The sequence below is a fragment of the Symphalangus syndactylus genome, chromosome 5 (genome assembly GCF_028878055.3).
Source record: "Symphalangus syndactylus isolate Jambi chromosome 5, NHGRI_mSymSyn1-v2.1_pri, whole genome shotgun sequence".
Classification (NCBI taxonomy): Eukaryota; Metazoa; Chordata; class Mammalia; order Primates; family Hylobatidae; genus Symphalangus; species Symphalangus syndactylus.
Genome location: NC_072427.2, coordinates 143,145,416 through 143,163,302, shown reverse-complemented (window position 1 = coordinate 143,163,302; position 17,887 = coordinate 143,145,416). Strand labels below are relative to the sequence as shown.

The 17,887-nt window shown below is 42.9% G+C and overlaps 1 long non-coding RNA gene and 1 other non-coding gene across 2 annotated transcripts in view; both read left to right on the top strand.

Moving 5' to 3' along the window:
- The window catches only part of LOC129483333 (uncharacterized), a 56,577-nt gene that overhangs the window by 32,284 nt on the left and 6,406 nt on the right, over positions 1 to 17,887 (top strand). The window lies entirely within an intron of this gene.
- LOC129483781 (small nucleolar RNA SNORD88) lies at positions 15,650 to 15,740 on the top strand. Its single transcript, XR_008658276.1, has one exon. It is a non-coding gene; the product is annotated as a small nucleolar RNA SNORD88 (small nucleolar RNA).

Here is a 17,887-nt window from a genome sequence, read left to right as displayed (position 1 = left end):
TATTAGTCAGGCATGGTGGTGCACACCTGTAGTCCTAGCTACTCAGGAGGCTGAGGCGGGAGGATCGCTTGGGCCCAGGAGGTTGAAGCTGCAGCGAGCTGAGATGGCGCCACTGCACTCCAGCCTGGGTGACAGAGTGAGACCCTGTCTCAAACTGCCTCCGCCAAAACCCGAAAGAGAACACTATTTTTTATTTTATTTGAGTTGCATTCTAAAAAGGAAAAAGTACATGGAAGACCTGATAATGAAGATTATTTAAATGCGATTTTATAAAATATGCAAGGCTTAACAAAAATGACAGGCTCAATATATTATTTATAAAAAATTTTTTATAATTGAAAGCTTAGGACCTTCAAAATGAAAAACATACTGGAAATACAACATAATATCTTGTCAATAAGTCAAAGAAATGTTTCCAAAGGAAAAATACATATGATTATTAATAATTTATAAGTTGTCAACTACTATTAATGAAAGAGCTGTATAATCACCTATTTAGTAGTGTATTAGGGGCAAAACAGAAAATGGGTCATACAGATGTCAAAAATTATTCTTCCAGAATGGATGAGATGGTACATACGATTTTTTATGATAAAATGATAAACCAGCTGAAAAATTAGAAATTATACCTTTTAGTATCCCATAATATCTCATCAAATCTATACTATCACAGAACAATAAGAGGCAATGTTTTTGAATGCAATGACAGTATGGTACAGATTTTGTGATTCAACTTAACGAAAGCACTGATATTGTAAGTTGCCAACAGTTTTAGTCAGAGCAGATATGACTGACAATTTTTATGGAGAATTCGTTGTGTTGTTTAAATTTTATTTTACTTTATTTTATTTTGAGATGGAGTTTCACTCTTGTCACCCAGGCTGGAGTGCAATGGTGCGATCTCGGCTCACTGCAACCTCTGCCTCCCGGGTTCAAGTGATTCTTGTGCCTCAGCCTCCTGAATAGCTGGGATTACAGGTGCGCACCACCATGCATGGCTAATTTTTTGTGTGTTTTTAGTAGAGATGAGGTTTCACCACGTTGGCCAGGCTAGTCTTGAACTCCTGACCTCAGGTGATCCACCTGCCTCGGCCTCCTGAAGTGCTGGGGTTACAGGCATGAGCCACTGTACCCGGCCTTAAATTTTATTTTACCCTCAACTGGATTAGATATAATCTCCTAGTTGGAAAAGTATATTGTTTATTGAACATTTTTTAAAAAAATGTTTAACTTTTAGGTTTGTGGGTACATGTGCAGGTTTGTTACATAGGTAAACACGTGTCACGGGGGTTTGTTGTACATGTTATTTCACCACCTGGGTATGAAGCCCAGTGCCCAATAGTTACATTTTCTGCTCCTTTCCCACCTCCCACCCTCTCCCCTCAAGTAGACCCCAGTGTCTGTTGTTTCCTTCTTTGTGTTCATAAGCTCTTATCATTTAGCTCCCCATTATAAGTGAGAATATGTGGTATTTGGTTTTCTGTTCCTTTGTTAATTTGCCAAGAATAATGGCCTCCAGCTCCATCTATGTTCCAGCAAAAGGCATGATCTCATTTTATTTTATAGCTGCATAGTCTTCCATGGTGTATATGTCCCACATTTTCCTTATCTAGTCTGTCATGGACGTGCATTTAAGTTGATTCCATGTGTTTGCTATTGTGAATAGTGCTGCAATGAACATTCGCGTGCATATGTCTTTATGGTAGAATGATTTGTATTCCTTTGGGTATATAGCCGGTAATGGGATTGCTGGGTCCAATGGTAGTTCTGTCTTTAGTTCTTTGAGGAATTGCCATACATTGAATATTATTTAAACTGAAAAAAACGTAAAGGAATTATGAGCGTGGACAACAAATACAACCAGAAAATCTGGCGGAATTAATAAATATTGTTTAAAAAAAACAACTAACAGCCCTGGTTTATTCATCATAAGGCTTTGGCACCTGAAGAAATTTTACTGAACTTCATGGATTTATTGAAATCAAATGAGATGCCAGTGGGCAAAGCTTGTAGAAATATTTTGTTCAGATATTGGAGCTGACATTTCCACTTACCACACATCGTCAAAGTCCTGGTTACCACGAGGAAAAATACTCAAAAATAAGATTTAGATTTTGTTAAACTGAAAAACTATGTCATCTGGCAAATATTTTTGAACATGGCGTTTGGATAGTAAAAGTGCACATTTAGCTGATTTGGGGCATTATTTTCCTTCTTTTTTTTTTTTTAAGACAAGGGTCTTGCTCTGTCACCTGGGCTGGAGTTCAGTGCTGCTATCAAAGCTCACTGCAGCCTCAAACTCCTGGGCTCAGGCATAACTGGAAATACAGGTGCACACCACCATGCTCAGCTAATATGTTTTTTTAATTAAAAAAAAAAAATTTGGCCGGGTGTGGTGGCTCATGCCTGTAATCCCAGCACTTTGGGAGGCCAAGGCAGATGGATCACGAGGTCAGGAGTTCGAGACCAGCCTGGCCAACATGGTGAAACCCCGTTTCTACTAAAAATACAAAAATTTGCCAGGCGTAGTGGCAGGCACCTGTAATCCCAGCTGCTTGGGAGCCAAGATCGGGCCACTCCACTCCAGCCTGGGACAGAGCAAGACTCCGTCTCAAAAAAAAATTTTAATCTGGGTACAGTGGCTCATGCCTGTAATCCCAGCACTTTCGAAGGCTGAGGTGGGTGGATCTCTTGAGGCCAGGAATTCGAGACCAGCCTGGCTAACAAGACAAAACCATCTCTACTAAAAATACAAAAATTAGCTGGGTGTGGTGGTGCACACCTGTAATCCCAGCTGCTCAGGAGGCTGAGGCACGAGAATTGCTTGAACCCAGGAGGAGGCAGAGGTTGCAGTGAGCCAAGATCATGCCATTACACTCCAGCCTGGGCGACAGAGGAAGACTCTGTCCTAAAAACAAAAACCATTAAAAAATTTTTCATGAAGACAGAAATTCACTATGCCAGACTGGTCTTGAACTCCTGGCATCAAGCAATCATTCTGCTTCGGCCTCCCAAATTGCTGGGATTACAGGTGCGAGCCCCTGCACTCAGCTGTATGATACACTTTAATATGTTAAACACATTTAAGGATTCTAAAAGGCAGCAATTTTAAAAGGTGGCTGTAAGTATCATACATTCCTCCCATCAAGAGATGGGGTCTAATTCCTCTCCACTTGAATCTAGGCTGGCTTTAATGACTGTCTTGTAACCAATAAAATGTGGTGGGAGTGAGGATGCGTGACTTCCAAGGCTTGGTGAAAATTAGCCTTGCAGCTTCTGCTTTGGTCTTTTGGAATACTTGGTCCAAAGGCTCTTCCTAGGACACAGCTGCTGTGTTCTGAAAACCCCAAGCTACATAAGAGACCACATATAGATTCTCTGGTCAATAGTACCAGCTGAGCCCAGCCTGCTAGCTATCCTTGACAAAGCACCAGGCATGTAAATGGAAAAGCCATCTGGGAAATTAATCCTCTTGTTCCAATTCTTCAACTGAAACTCCGCTGAGCAGAATTTATGTTTATATCTGTATGCAAGAATTATTCACATTGCTATCAGTTTTCCATATGTTGACTTTTATTTCTACAGAGTTTTAAAATAGCCTAGTCAAAATCAAAGGCACATATCCCTATAGGATCAAATAATCCCAGAGGCACCAGTATTCCACTGAAGGGATGTTCATTCCTAAGTCTTAAAATTGTCCTTATAAAGGTCATAATTATGCTGCTGTATGTTCCCAACATTGTTGCAACACATAGAAGAGAACATTATAAAATCAGTTTGAGAAATAAAATTAGAGATATTGCTACATCTCATTTTTCTTTCGAAGTCACAATGATTACTTTTCGGAAGAAAATATGAAGCTTGAAACAAAAGCATTTCAATAAAAGATCTATTTTCTTTTCAAATCTCTGAATCAATAATTGAATTAAACCTGGTGAACAAAGAAGAGAATAACTGACTGTATTTAATTCTTTTTTAAAATTTATTATTATTTTTTTGAGACAGGGTCTCATTTTGTCACCCAGGCTGGAGTGCAGTGGCATGATCTCAATTCACTGCACCTTCAACTTCCTAGGCTCAAGTGATCCTCCTACCTTGGCCTCCCAAGTAGCTGGGACCACCATGCCTGTCTAATTTTTGTATTTTTTGTAGAGATGAGGGTTGCCATGTTGCCCAAGCTGGACTTGAACTCCTGGGCTTAAGTGATCCACCCGCCTCGGCCTTCCAACGTGCAGGGATTATAGGCGTGCCCCACCGCACCTGTCCTGTCTTTAATTCTTATACTGAAGAATGATTAAAATACATAATGTATATTATGTGGATTAAGATTGAAGAAAAATTTCAGTGCTACTATCATAACTGGTATATTACTATTGTTAACAATTGCTACAGCCTATTTGTATGAATTTTTAGGATTTGAACTCTGACTCGATTTTAAAAAGAAAAAAACTAGGTTGAACAATGTATCAGATGTACTTATTGCCTCAGGTATTCCACAGAATGAATTTATAAAGGCTTTAGCATATCTGTCCACTACATAAAAATCGTGTCTACATTTCTGTTTTGTGTTATTTTGGATTTTTATAATCTATATAAATATCAATAAAATAATATGTGATATTAGCTTTGCTCTGCTTTTATTTTACATTGGTAGCAATGATAAATATTATTTTGTGAAACGTTTGAGGGGTATGTGTGTGTATGTGTGTGGGTTTGTCCTGGGTTGAATGTAAAATGTATTTCTGACTGGGGAATAGGGTAAAAGAAAATTTTGAAGCCAGGGGCAGTGGCTCATGCCTGTAATCCCAGCACTTTGGGAGGCTGAGCCAGGCAGATCACCTGAGGTCGGGAGTTCGAGACCAGCCTGACCAACATGGAGAAGAAACCCCGTCTCTACTAAAAATACAAAAAATTAGCTGGGTGTGGTAGCACATGCCTATAATCCCAGCTACTCAGGAGGCTGAGGCAGGAGAATCACTTGAACCCAGGAAGCAGAGGCTGTGGTGAGCCGAGGTCATGCCATTGCACTCCAGCCTGGGCAATGGAAGTGAAACTCCACCTCAAAAAAAAAAAGAAATTTTTTTTGAAAATACTAGTCGCATCAAATGAGCACTGGCTTGGAGTCTGACTTAATTTTGGATGCCTGCTCTCTGATCTTGGGCAAGTTTCTTGATTTTCTGAACTTAAAGAAATGTTTCCTCTTCCCTGTGGCATATTTACAGAAAGGAAAACCATCAATGATGGTTTTCAGGTAATTTGGTCTGAGCTGAGTTAAAGGGTTTTGAAAGCAAAGTGATGATATAAACCATATCCGAGGTTAAGAAAGAGTGCAACTTACTTAAGGATTCTAACAATTTTATTTTATTGTTTTTATTTATTTATTTATTCTTTTTTTTATTATTATACTTTAGGTTTTAGGGTGCATGTGCACAATGTGCAGGTTTGTTACATATGTATCCATGTGCCATGTTGGTGTGCAGCACCTATTAACTCGTCATTTAGCACTGGGTATATCTCCTAATGCTGTCCCTCCCCCCTACCCCCACCCCACAACGGTCCCCGGAGTGTGATGTTCCCCTTCCTGTGTCCATGAGTTCTCATTGTTCAATTCCCACCTATGAGTGAGAACATGTGGTGTTTGGTTTTTTGTCCTTGTGATAGTTTACTGAGAATGATGTTTTCTAGTTTCATCCATGTCCCTACAAAGGACATGAACTCATCATTTTTTATGGCTGCATAGTATTCCATGGTGTATATGTGCCACATTTTCTTAATCCAGTCTATTGTTGTTGGACATTTTATTGTGAATAGTGCCACAATAAACATACGTGTTCATGTGTCTTTATAGCAGCATGATTTATAGTCCTTTGGGTATATAGCCAGTAATGGGATTGCTGGGTCAAATGGTATTTCTAGTTCTAGATCCCTGAGGAATCGCCACACTGACTTCCACAATGGTTGAACTAGTTTACAGTCCCACCAACAGTGTAAAAGTGTTTCTATTTCTCCACATCCTCTCCAGCACCTGTTGTTTCCTGACTTTTTAATGATGGCCATTCTAACTGGTGTGAGGTGGTATCTCATTGTGGTTTCGATTTGCATTTCTCTGATGGCCAGTGATGATGAGCATTTTTGCATATGTTTTTTGGCTGCATATATGTCTTCTTTTGAGAAGTGTCTGTTCATGTCCTTCGCCCACTTTTTGATGGGGTTGTTTGTTTTTTTCTTGTAAATTTGTTTGAGTTCATTGTAGATTCTGGGTATTAGCCCTTTGTCAGATGAGTAGGTTGCGAAAATTTTCTCCCATTTTGTAGGTTGCCTGTTCACTCTGATGGTAGTTTCTTTTGCTGTGCAGAAGCTCTTTAGTTTAATTAGATCCCATTTGTCAATTTTGGCTTTTGTTGCCATTGCTTTTGGTGTTTTAGACATGAAGTCCTTGCCCATGCCTATGTCCTGAATGGTATTGCCTAGGCTTTCTTCTAGGGTTTTTATGGTTTTAGATCTAACATGTAAGTCTTTAATCCATCTTGAATTAATTTTTGTATAAGGTGTAAGGAAGGGATCCAGTTTCAGCTTTCTACATATGGCTAGCCAGTTTTCCCAGCACCATTTATTAAATAGGGAATCCTTGTTATTTATTTATTTATTTATTTATTTTGAGATGAAGCATTGCTCTGCTGCCCAGGTTGGAGTGCAGTGGTGTGATCTCGGCTCACTGCAACCTCTGCCTCCTGGGTTCAACCAATTATCTTGCCTCAGCCTCCTGAGTAACTGGGATTACAGGCATGTGCCACCACACTCAGCTAATTTTTGTATATTTAGTAGAGATGGGGTTTTACCATGTTGGCCAGGCTGGTCTCGAACTCCTGACCTCAGGTGATCCACTCACCTAGGCCTCCCAAAGTGCTGGGATTACAGGCATGAGTCACTGCACCCAGCCAGGATTCTAACAATTTCAAAGGATTTTTATATGTAATTGTCAACATGCAAATTATTATGTTAAATTCAAGTGTTAAGTCTACATATTAATGCAGCCCATTTATTTACTCTTAGACTCTCTCCCTAGAAATATATTGTTAGTGTTCATTCATCTGCTTGTTCATTCTTTTAATGACTTTTTTTGGGCATCTATTTTGTGCTGAGTACTGTGCTCGTGCTTGAGATGCTACAGTGAACAAGACTCAAGGCCCACTACCTGTATTTAAGTTGCTTACCTATTGGGTGGGGTGGAAGGTAGGCAGGTAATGAAAACATGAGTAGACATTCAGCTTATTCTGTGGGTTCATAGGCGCGGGGTTCAGAGAAGACCTTTCAGAAGAGATGTCTAAGTCACGTCAAGTGAGGTGTAGGAGAGCTCCAGATGGAGGAAGCAGCCTGCACAACGTCCACAGCAAGGACGACCACAGTCTCTTCCCCAAATAACAAGTGGGTGAGTGTAGTGGGAGGATGGATAGGTGAGAGAGGAGGAGGAGGCCCTGTAGCCCAATCATCCAGGGAGGGTGTGGCTGTGTTGAGGGGTATGAATGTTATTCTGAGAGTAACTGTCTTTATTATATTTAAACTATAGAGTGCATTACAGTTAATATTCATTCATTCATTTATGCAACACATTTTTAGAGGCATCCATAGCTGCTCATTGTGCTTAATGCTGTGGATATAGTGGTAAACAAAGCAGGCACAGTTCTTGGCCTCAATGAGCTTATAGTTTGGTGGGAGAGCAACCAACAGAACAACAAATAAAACGTGTGCATATATAATTACTAGTGTGAAAATGCTGTAAAAGATGTTGTGGTAGAGAATAATAGAGTGAGGGTCCCTCTGATAGGTTGGGTGAGGAGGGCCTCCCTGAGTAGGCACCATTTAAGCAGAGACCCAGAGGATACAAAAGATCCAGCCGTGCCCATGCAGAGTAGGAGGAAGAGCATTCCAGGTGGAGAGGGCAAGATAAGCAGGAGCCCTAAGATGCCAAAGAGCATGGTGTGTTTAAGAAATAGAAAGATCCACTGTATCTGCAGCAAGGAGGGGAGTAGCAAAGAACGAGCATGGAGTAGGAAGTGGGCATCAGATGATACACAGAGCTCGAGTCCCAGTGAGAGGAGTCTGATGCAGCAGGAAACCATGAAAAGATGTTAAGCAAGAAAGTGACAGCTTCTACTATAAAGATGAATCTGCTTCAGACTGTCTAATGCATGATGGAACATCAGGCATTCAGAACGGATTAGAAAAGACCAGGGTAGGAAGCAGGAGACCATCTCAAGAGTCCGGGTGAGACATGATGGTGGTTATTAGTCCCCCAGGGTTGGATGGAGTGATGGAGAGAGACAATAAGATTCAAGAGACACTTTGGAGATGGAATCTCTGTCTTGCTTGTGGTTGGGAGACAGAGAATGAAGAACAGCTCCTGGAACCCCAGATCTGCTCCACCAGCCAAAATCTTTCACATCTCAGTTAGTAGCAAAGCCATTCTTCTAGCTGCTCAATCCAAGAATCTTGGTGGCATCTTGATTCCTCTCTTTCTTTCATGTACAGTCCACCAGGAAATCCTGTTGGGTCTGCCTTCGAAATTTCACAGACTCTGACCACTTCTCACTACTTCAGTGACACCATCCAAGTCCAAGTGACCATCACCTCTTGTCTGCTTGACTGCAGGAAACTCCTAACCCGCCATCTGCTTCTGACCTCGTCTGCCAGCCCCAACCCCAACCCCTTTACAGTATATGATCAAAAGAGCCGCCAGAGGGATTCTTGCAACAGTGGAGTTTGATTTTGTCACTGCTCTGCTTGAAATCCTACAATGGCCTTCTCCATTTTATGCAGAAGAAAAGTCAAAGCCTCTGAAGTGACTTCTAAGTACTTACTAGACCTGCCCACTCCTGTCACCTCTCTGTACTTCCCCTGAGCTCTCTGTTTCAGCCCCTCTGACCTCTAAATTCCTCGACCACACAGGCCCGCCCTGTCCGACAGCCTTTGCGCCACCTAGGATGGGCTTTCCCCAGGTTGCATCTGGCCAACCCCTCACTATTTTCAAGTCTTGCTTCTCCAGGAGGGCTTCCCCGGCCACACCAGCAAGAACTGCACACCACTGTCTCCATACTGACCTCCCAAACACTGCCCATTCTCTTTGGTCTACTTTTAAATTTTGCCATTGCACTTACTACTTTCTAAGATATAATATAATATACTATTAAAATTTACATGTCTATTATTTGTTATCTATATCCCCCGCTCTACAAGGGTAAGAATCTTTGTTTTGTTCGCTTATAAATGGAATTGCCTAGGACAGTGCTTGGCATACAGGAGAGGTTCAATACATGTGAAATGAATGAACATGAGAGGGAATCATGAATGTGTTAAGCCAGAGGGTGGGCCAAACACCACAAACAACGAGGTGCAGGCCAAAGCCTGGTTAATAGGGAGGAATTATAGGCAAGGGTCAGCAAAATGCATGTGGCCTCCCAGGTTCTCACTTCTGGCCAGGCAGGGCTAGAGGCACCGTAGGTTTGTGCTCCAGGAGACTTCCTCACTCTTTCCCACCCATCCCTCCACTTTACATGAGAGAAGTTAGCGGGAGACAGGCAACAGTTGGCTGCCCGATCAAGTGAAAATGTGAGGTTCCCAAGGAGGGGGATGACACTGTTGCCCAGAGGACTATTCTGAGCTCAGATGATAATCACATAGGGGAGAAAGATGATGCCTGAGGGCTGTCCAGCTAACAAGGAAGATGTCTGTCTATTCAGGGTGATTTTGTTTTGATTTGAGCATGTAGGTGAATGGTAGTGCTATTTAGAGATATGGGGAAGATGGAGGCATGAAAAGGAGGGTGGAAAAGTGTGCAGTGAGAGTTCAGTTTTGGACGTGCTGTTTGAGGTATCTGCAAATTCCTTGTATGAATATGTCAAGTAGGTCACTGGATATACGCATCTTGAGCATCTGGATTTATTTCTGCATTTTTATACTTTTCTTCATGTGCCAACTTCCTGTTGGCATCCTAAGCAGGTACCAGGCTGGTGCCACAGTCAGGACACCCCTCTCCATCCTCATTCCTCACCTTTCTTTCAGCAATTTCACGAATTGGGAAACACATTCATTCATTTATCCATCCCACAGTCATACACCAAGCTTTCACTATATACTGGTACTCAGCTGGGAACAGAGGCTACAAAAATAAATAATACTAAATATCAGCACTCAAGAAAACCATGTCTAATTGGGACTGGTACATTAAATAGTTGAGATTTATGCACTGTGAAGTATGTGTAACTTGAAGAAGAAATTAATATTTCCCTGACCCTGTCTCTCTTCCTACTAGAAAAAGACCTCAAAAAGAGGGTGGATCTTATCCATTCCTTAGAAGCCCTTGCAAATGGCACTTTTACAACTTTTGTTATGTTTAGGTCAGGAGCAGTGGCTCACGCCTGTAATCCCAGCATTTTGGGAGGCCTAATAGGGCAGATTGCTTGACGCCAGGAGTTCAAGACCAGCCTGGCCAACACGGTAAAGCCCTGTCTCTACTAGAAATACAAAAATTAGCCAGATGTGGTGGCACACATGCCTGTAATCCCAGCTACTCGGGAGGCTGAGGCACGAGAATCACGAGAATCACTTGAACCTGGGAGGCGGAGGTTGTAGTGAGCCTAGATTGCGCCACTGCACTCTGGCCTGCGCTACAGAGTGAGACTCTGTCTGAAAAGAAAACCCCAGAATTTTTGTTATGTTTTTGTATCAAAGAGGAATTGTTCAGTGTATGTCTCAGCAGTGATCCCATTTCTTATTTCCGCATGCCTGAGGATGACATTTTGAAAGATGAGATGAAGAAAAAAATTAAGAAGAGACACGGGCTGTAAATAAATACTTAGGAGTCAATAGGTCATGGATGGTCACAGAACCCAAGTGCATGATTTTCATGGTCATGGATGATCTGCTGTTGGGAGTGGGCGAAATGACATGATGCAGCCAGAAGAGGGTAGAGAACCCCGTCCTGGGGACACCAACATTTAGGGCTGGGCATGGAGAGATGTGCCTTTGAAAGAAGTGGGGAGGTAGTCTGAGGCAGGTGCACCTGGAGAATGGCAGGTCACAGGTACCAGAGGAAGAATACCAGGGAGAAGGAGAGGTCTCAGTATTGAACAGTATAGAGAAGCTGTTCAGCCTGATAAAGGCCAACTATGCTGGACTTCATGATGATCAATTTCAGAAAAAGTAAATGTCAATGAGTGGAGGAAATGAGGGGGAAGGATGTAGACACTCTGTGTAAAGTCATCATTTGTAAGACAATTTACAGAAGTAATGAGAGAGTTGAGATGTACCTGGAAAGCAAGATTAGATTGAAGGAAGATGTCTTTTCTTGTTCTTATTAAAGAGATGTGAGCATGAATTTATGTTGAGAAGGAGGAGGCAGAGACCAGGGAGAGACTGAAATAACAAGGACAGAGTAGATGGTAGAATGAAATTCCTGAGGAAGTGAGAGACCTGGCCCCCAGCACAGGTGACAAAATGAGGTTTGGATGGAAGGTGGGACATCTGATCCTCTGAGAGAGGGAAGGAGGCAAGGGTAGTGTTCTCCAATGACCAAGAAGCCTCTTCTCCTAATAATTAAATCAACTCCTGTAAGTCCACTTCCTCCACGGAGCCTTTGCAGATACATCCAAGTGCCGAAGCTTCCTTTTGATTCTTAGAATGGTCAAGGCTTTCTTGGGCTCTGCCTCCAGTTTAGGGCCCCCCTCATAAGACACATTCTGCTCACACCGGCAGACACCCTGGTGTGAATCCACAATCTGCTAGCCCCTAAGAAAGGGTTCTAAAAAGTAAGCAGAGACAACAGGATCACAAACATACATTATATATTCAGAAGTATGTCACAGACATTATGTAAGAAGGGGCAATAGTCTTGTGTTTGTACTGGTGGCATAAGAATTTCTTTTAGCTGAGTTTTACCATATAAGAGAAAACAAGGGCTGCTAATTTGACAAGCGGCAAATAGGTTGCTGCTGGGTATCTATGCTGCTTCTGGAGTTTTGATCTCATGGAGTTTGTTCATCTAAATTCCAGGCAGCAGCACATACCCTAGGGACACAGGGATTATCTCACTGCCACTCTGGCTGAGCCATGGAGTAAATTATACAGGGATGAGGGAACACCCACCCAGCGTATTCACTGGTAGATTCACACCCTGCCTTATTTCCTTTCTTGCCAGCCAGGGAAACCAGCCATTGAACTGAGCATTTAGTGTTGTACTGCAGAGTGGATAAGAGCATGGGCTCAAATTCTGACTCTGTCATGGATCATCTGCGTAGCCTGGAGCATGCTAACCAGCCTCCCCAAGCTGCCCCAGTTCATCCGTACATGGGGTAGAGATGACAGTGCTAGTGAACACCTCATAGGGCTGTGTAGAATACATAACGTCGTCCATGTAACAAGTTTGCACAGTTCCTGGGATGTGGTGAGTGCTCAAGAAATATTAGCTATCAATAGCTCTTATTTTTTAAAATTCCAGCCAATCTACATTAATACAACTGAGCATCTATGGTGCACACATCCTTTATGCTATGGGTGTGGGGTGGGGATTATAAATCATAGAGAAAAAGGAGTGTTCCTGAAGGGACCAAGGAAGAATTCAAAGACTTTTGAGCTGGACTCTAAAGGGATTGGGGATTGTAGGTATGGGAGCAGTGTGAGTGAAGGCATGAAGGAGGGGCGGTGGGGAGGCTGCCAGGGCAACCAGCAATAATTCCAGTGCTTCTGGAGGGTAAGGAACCCAAAAGGGAGCAAGAGGCAGGATATGAGAAGAGGCTGGGGTTTGAGCCCACTCTTGAAATGACTTTTTTGGCTGGGCACGGTGGCTCATGCCTGTAATCCCAGCACTTCGGGAGGCCGAGGTGGGCAGATCACTCGAGGTCAGGAGTTCAAGACTAGCCTGGCCAACATGGTGAAACCCCATCTCTACTAAAAATACAAAAAAATTAGCTGGGTATGGTGGTGCACGCCTGTAGTCCCAGCTACTTGAGAGGCTGAGGCAGGAGAATCGTTTGAACCAAAGAGGCGGAGGTTGCAGTGAACTGAGATCACACCACTGCACTTCAGCCTGGCCGACTCAGTGAGACTCCATCTCAAAAAAAAAAAAAAGACTTTTCGATGAGGGTCTAATTAATTCATTGCCAAGGAGAGAGGAGGTCTTTTTACCTGAAGTTTGATTATGCGATAGCTCTTCATAGCCTACACCAATTCTTGCCATACCTTCAGCCCACTCCGGCATTTCCACCTTACATGGTTTGATTCTTGATTCTGCATTTGTGGATATTGTTTGGGTCTGTCCCCAACTCCTCTAGAATAATGTTGCCATAGAAACAAAATTACTTCTAAAGAAAAAGGCTGGAGCTAGTTAGAAATATAAATTCAAAGGCAAGATCCATGGCATTCAATCAACTATATACCCACCAATGTGGCATGCTATGAAACTTTAATTACTGTGCTCAAGATCAAAGTAACATTACTCAGGAGTGGAGAAGCCAAACGTAATTAAGGAGGTCTTTCTTAAACAAGTGATGACCAACTAACTCCCTGAGCTCAGCCAGGCCTTCCACTGTATTTATATACAGTCACCCGGGGCCCTTAAACACTCACATGAGCGTGAGAATGTGGTGTTGTGCTGTGGGACACCCAGAACAAATTTTACTGGGTGAGGCTCACAAAACAAAAGGAATATTCTTGCCTCAGGAAGATGGCTTCTGGAAGAGAGAAATCATCCTCATATATTTTGATCTGCAGAGGCAGCAGCTTTTTTTTTTTTTTTTTTTTTTTTGAGACAGGGTCTCGCTGTGTCATCTAGGCTGGAGTGCAGTGGCGCGATCTTGGCTTACTGCAACCTCCACCTCCTGAGTTCAAATGATTCTTGTGCCTCAGACTCCTGAGTAGCTGGGACTACAGGCACATGCCACACTTGGCTAATTTTTATACTTTTAGTAGAGACAGCATTTCACCATGTTGGCCAGGTGGCTCTCGAAGTCCTGACCTCAAGCAAACCACCTGCCTCTGCCCCACAAAGTGCTGGAATTACAGATGTGAGCCAACGCGCCTGGCCGAGGCAGCAGCCTTAAGGCTGTGCTCCTGAGCTTTAAACCTAGAGTACAGTTTAGATTTTATTAATATCTGTATTCTTCTGGTTACTGCTTTCCAATTTACAATCTAAAATATTAGCCATATGCTCTAATCCAGGCCCTAGAGAGGAGTGAGATGGGGCCAGGAGGTTTTTCCATCAGTGTATTTTGGGAAAGATACTGACAAGAGGATGACTGGGAATCAGGAAGAAATATTGCTTCACTAATCCACAGATGGACAATTAGAAATCCTGGTCTCATTGCTTCTGTTTTTCATCCTTAAGTCCAGAACAAGGATAAACTTCCTTCATTTTCCTAGCTTCTAATCCCTTTTTCTCTTAATTCACTCTATCACTATCATCCAGTCACCTGCTATGGCCTCGCTGTGGGTAGGGGACTGAAGATGCTTCCTCCCTTCCTCATCTTGACCATGCTCCACTGTTTTGGGTTTTCAGAGTGGGAGAGAGGAGAGATGGGGAAAGCAGGAGACATCATGAGGGGAGGCTGCTAGTGCTCCTGAGCACTAGCTCATGTGCTTGGCTCAGAAGTGAGAATAGGCCGGGTGTGGTGGCTCATGCCTGTAATCCCAGCACTTTGGGAGGCTGAGGCGGGTGGATCATTTGAGGCCAGGAGTTCAAGACCAGCCTGGCTGACATGGTGAAAACCCTGTCTCTACTAAAAAGACAAAAATTAGCTGGGCATGGTGGCATGTACCTGTAATCCCAGCTACTTGGGAGGCTGAGGCAGGAGAATCGCTTGAGCCCAGGAGGCGGAGGCTGCAGTGAGCCGAGATCATGCCACTGCACTCCAGCCTGGGTGACACAGTGAGATTCTCTCTCAAGAAAAGAAAAAAAAAAAAGAAGTGAGAATATAGAATTGAAGTCTTTATGATCCTCTGCAATCTGGCCTCAACCCATCTCTCCAGCTATTTCCCATCTTCCCAAACTCTTGACCTCATGTATACACATCTTCACATAGTCCCCTTGCAAGACGCTGTAGATCAGCTACCTCAAAGCCATTCTGAATATTCTGCTTCCTTGCTGCTCTTCACTATAGAGGCTGCAAAGCCCAACGCACACTCTCCCTTGCAGCTATGGACGGCCCTGTGTGTTAGTTTTGGCCTGTGAGATAAAAGTAGAACTCTGATGGGGAAACTTTTGGGAAAGCTTCTGTTTCTTCATAAAACGGGACAGATGCAACTGATACAGCCTGTCCTCATCTCCCTAATTTCCTGCCTTAAACATGGATGAGATGGCAGGAGCTGCATCAGCCATCTTGCAGCTCTGAGGGAGAGAGAAAGGCAAGTGTAGAGACATCAGCATCGAGTACTGAACCTGTCTCTGGATTTCTTGCTATGTGGGAAAAGAAAACCTTCTTGGCTTAAGCTACTGTTGGTTTTCTGTTACAATTTCATGCATTCTTAAATGATAGATCCCTGAGCTAGGTGCTGGGTATACAATGGAGAACAAGGCAGGTAAGGGGCTCCTCCTTATCAAATTTACAGTCTTATGTGAGAGACAAAAAAAAAAAAAAAAAAGATGAATAAATTAAAAAATTACATCCCATGATGTCCAGCACTGGGCTCTGATCACTCCGGAGGACCCAGTGTTCCCCAAGACCTTTGACACCTGGGGATCTGAGAGAAAAAGAAAAATAATTATACAGTGGTTTGTATTATGAAAAAAGCAAAAATGTAATGGTATGATGGAGAACTATAGGGGGGGCTGACTCTATTTTAGCTAGAGGGGCCATTGAAGGCTTCTTTGAAGAGGAGGTAGTTAGGATCTGTAGGATGAGAAGACCTGGCCATTTGAAAAGGAAGTGAAAAGGGTTTTAGGCAGACAAAACAGCTAGTGCAAGGGCCCTAGGGCAAAAAAGAGCTGTGTGTGTTCAAAGTCCACTGTGGCAGAAGGGTATTAAGGGAGAGATTGGAAAGAAAGAAAGAAGTAGTCAGAAGGGGCCAAATCACACAAGGCCTTGCAGGTCATAAAATGGAGTTTGAATTTTAGTCTAAGTGCAAAATAAGAATTTTAAAGCAAAAATCTATTTGGAAGTTGTGTAGAAAATGTGTCCAAGGGGGCAGGAGCAGAAATGTGGAGACCAATTAGAAGCCTGTTGCAGGACTTCAGGCAAGAATGATGGTGATACATCCTAAGATGGTACTAGCAGAGATGGCTTCAAGATGATTTAGGACGTGGGTCAGTAGCACTTACTGATGTAGTGGTTTGATACACACTGATTACCTTCTTCCTTTTTTATTCTCTGGCATTTCTCCTATATAACTAGCCACTTTTAAAAATATTTGTCGGCTCTTTTCTTCTGCTTGTCTGTAAATATTAGGGTTCCTGAGTCCTTACCTAGATTTTCTTCTCTTCTTACTCCTGGCCATTCCCTGGGAGAGTTCATAATTCACCTACTCCATCTAGATATTTGATGTCCAAACACATCTCCACGTTAGGCTTCTATTTGTAGCATCAGACCCACACTTTCAACTGTCCACTAGATAGCCTCACTTGGATGCTCTGCAGGCCTAAATAACCCTTGTGGACACCGCTCGCCAATCAACCTGCTTCTCGCCTGTGCTCTCTACCTCAGTGAGTGGCAGCCCCCTCCATACCCTTGCCCAAGCCAAAATCCTGGGCATTGTACTTGATGCTGCAGGGAAGGAAAGACTTTTTCCTCTACCTATTTAAGTTCCATGGCTTGGGTCTCTGAATTGAACTGCCAAAAGACAGATTAACAGGGAAAAAATATTGATAGGAAAAAATATAGATTTTTATCTGATGTTAATATTTCTATGTGGCATGGAGGACTTCACAGAAGAAAGTGAAAACTCTAAAGCAGTTAGATTTGAGAATTATGTACCATTTTAACATAGAACAATACATTGTGGAGACATGACAAAGGAAAAAGGGGTTTGGGCTGGAAGGGGGATGGGAAAGTGACTAGGAAACATATCGGGGAAACTGATGGAAGGTAAGGGCAATTTTAGTAAGGTTTGTACAGACTCATCTTGGCATTGACGCCCCATCCCTGGTGATAAGCATATTCTCCTCTTCCTAGTAGAATGAGAGCACCTTTCTCAGGGGAAATTTACATACTGCTTTTAGGTAGAAAAGGGGAGGGCAGACAGCACTTCCTGTATCTGCCATTTCTCCATTGCCTTCGGCTCAAAATAACCAATCTGCCACAGTGGCATAGTTTGGAGCAACGCTCTGATCCTCTTCAAACCTTCTCCTTATCTCATTCACCAGTCAGCCACCAAGTCCTGTTAACCTCTTCTCTTGCTCCAAACTGTCTACTTCTCTCCATCCCCACTGCCATGATCTAGTTTTGCCCTCCATCATCTTTCACTTAGTTTTCTGTCTCCAGTCATATCCTTTTTTCAGTCTATTTTCCACATTGTAGACAGAACTTTCTTTCTAAAACATGACAGTATCATGTTCCTGCTCAAAGCTGCCCATGCACTTTTCAATTTTCTTAAAACAAAACTTAAACTCCTTGACATGTAATAAGGCCTCTGTGGCTGCACTTTTGTCTTGGCTCCAAGGCTTCCCAAGTGTGGGAGCCTGTGGGACCCTCAGCTTCCTCATCTGTGTGTGGGAAGAGCAGTACCTTCCTCACAGAGTTGCCCATGGAATAAGTGGGGCAACGCATGCAAAGTGCTTGGCATGGTGTCTGATAGTCAAGGCTGGGTGGCTGATGGTTTTCACCCTGGATCTTCAAAAATGGTCACGACCCATCTCTCAGAAGACTGCTGAAAGGACTCCAGGAAAGATGATGATATATACCTC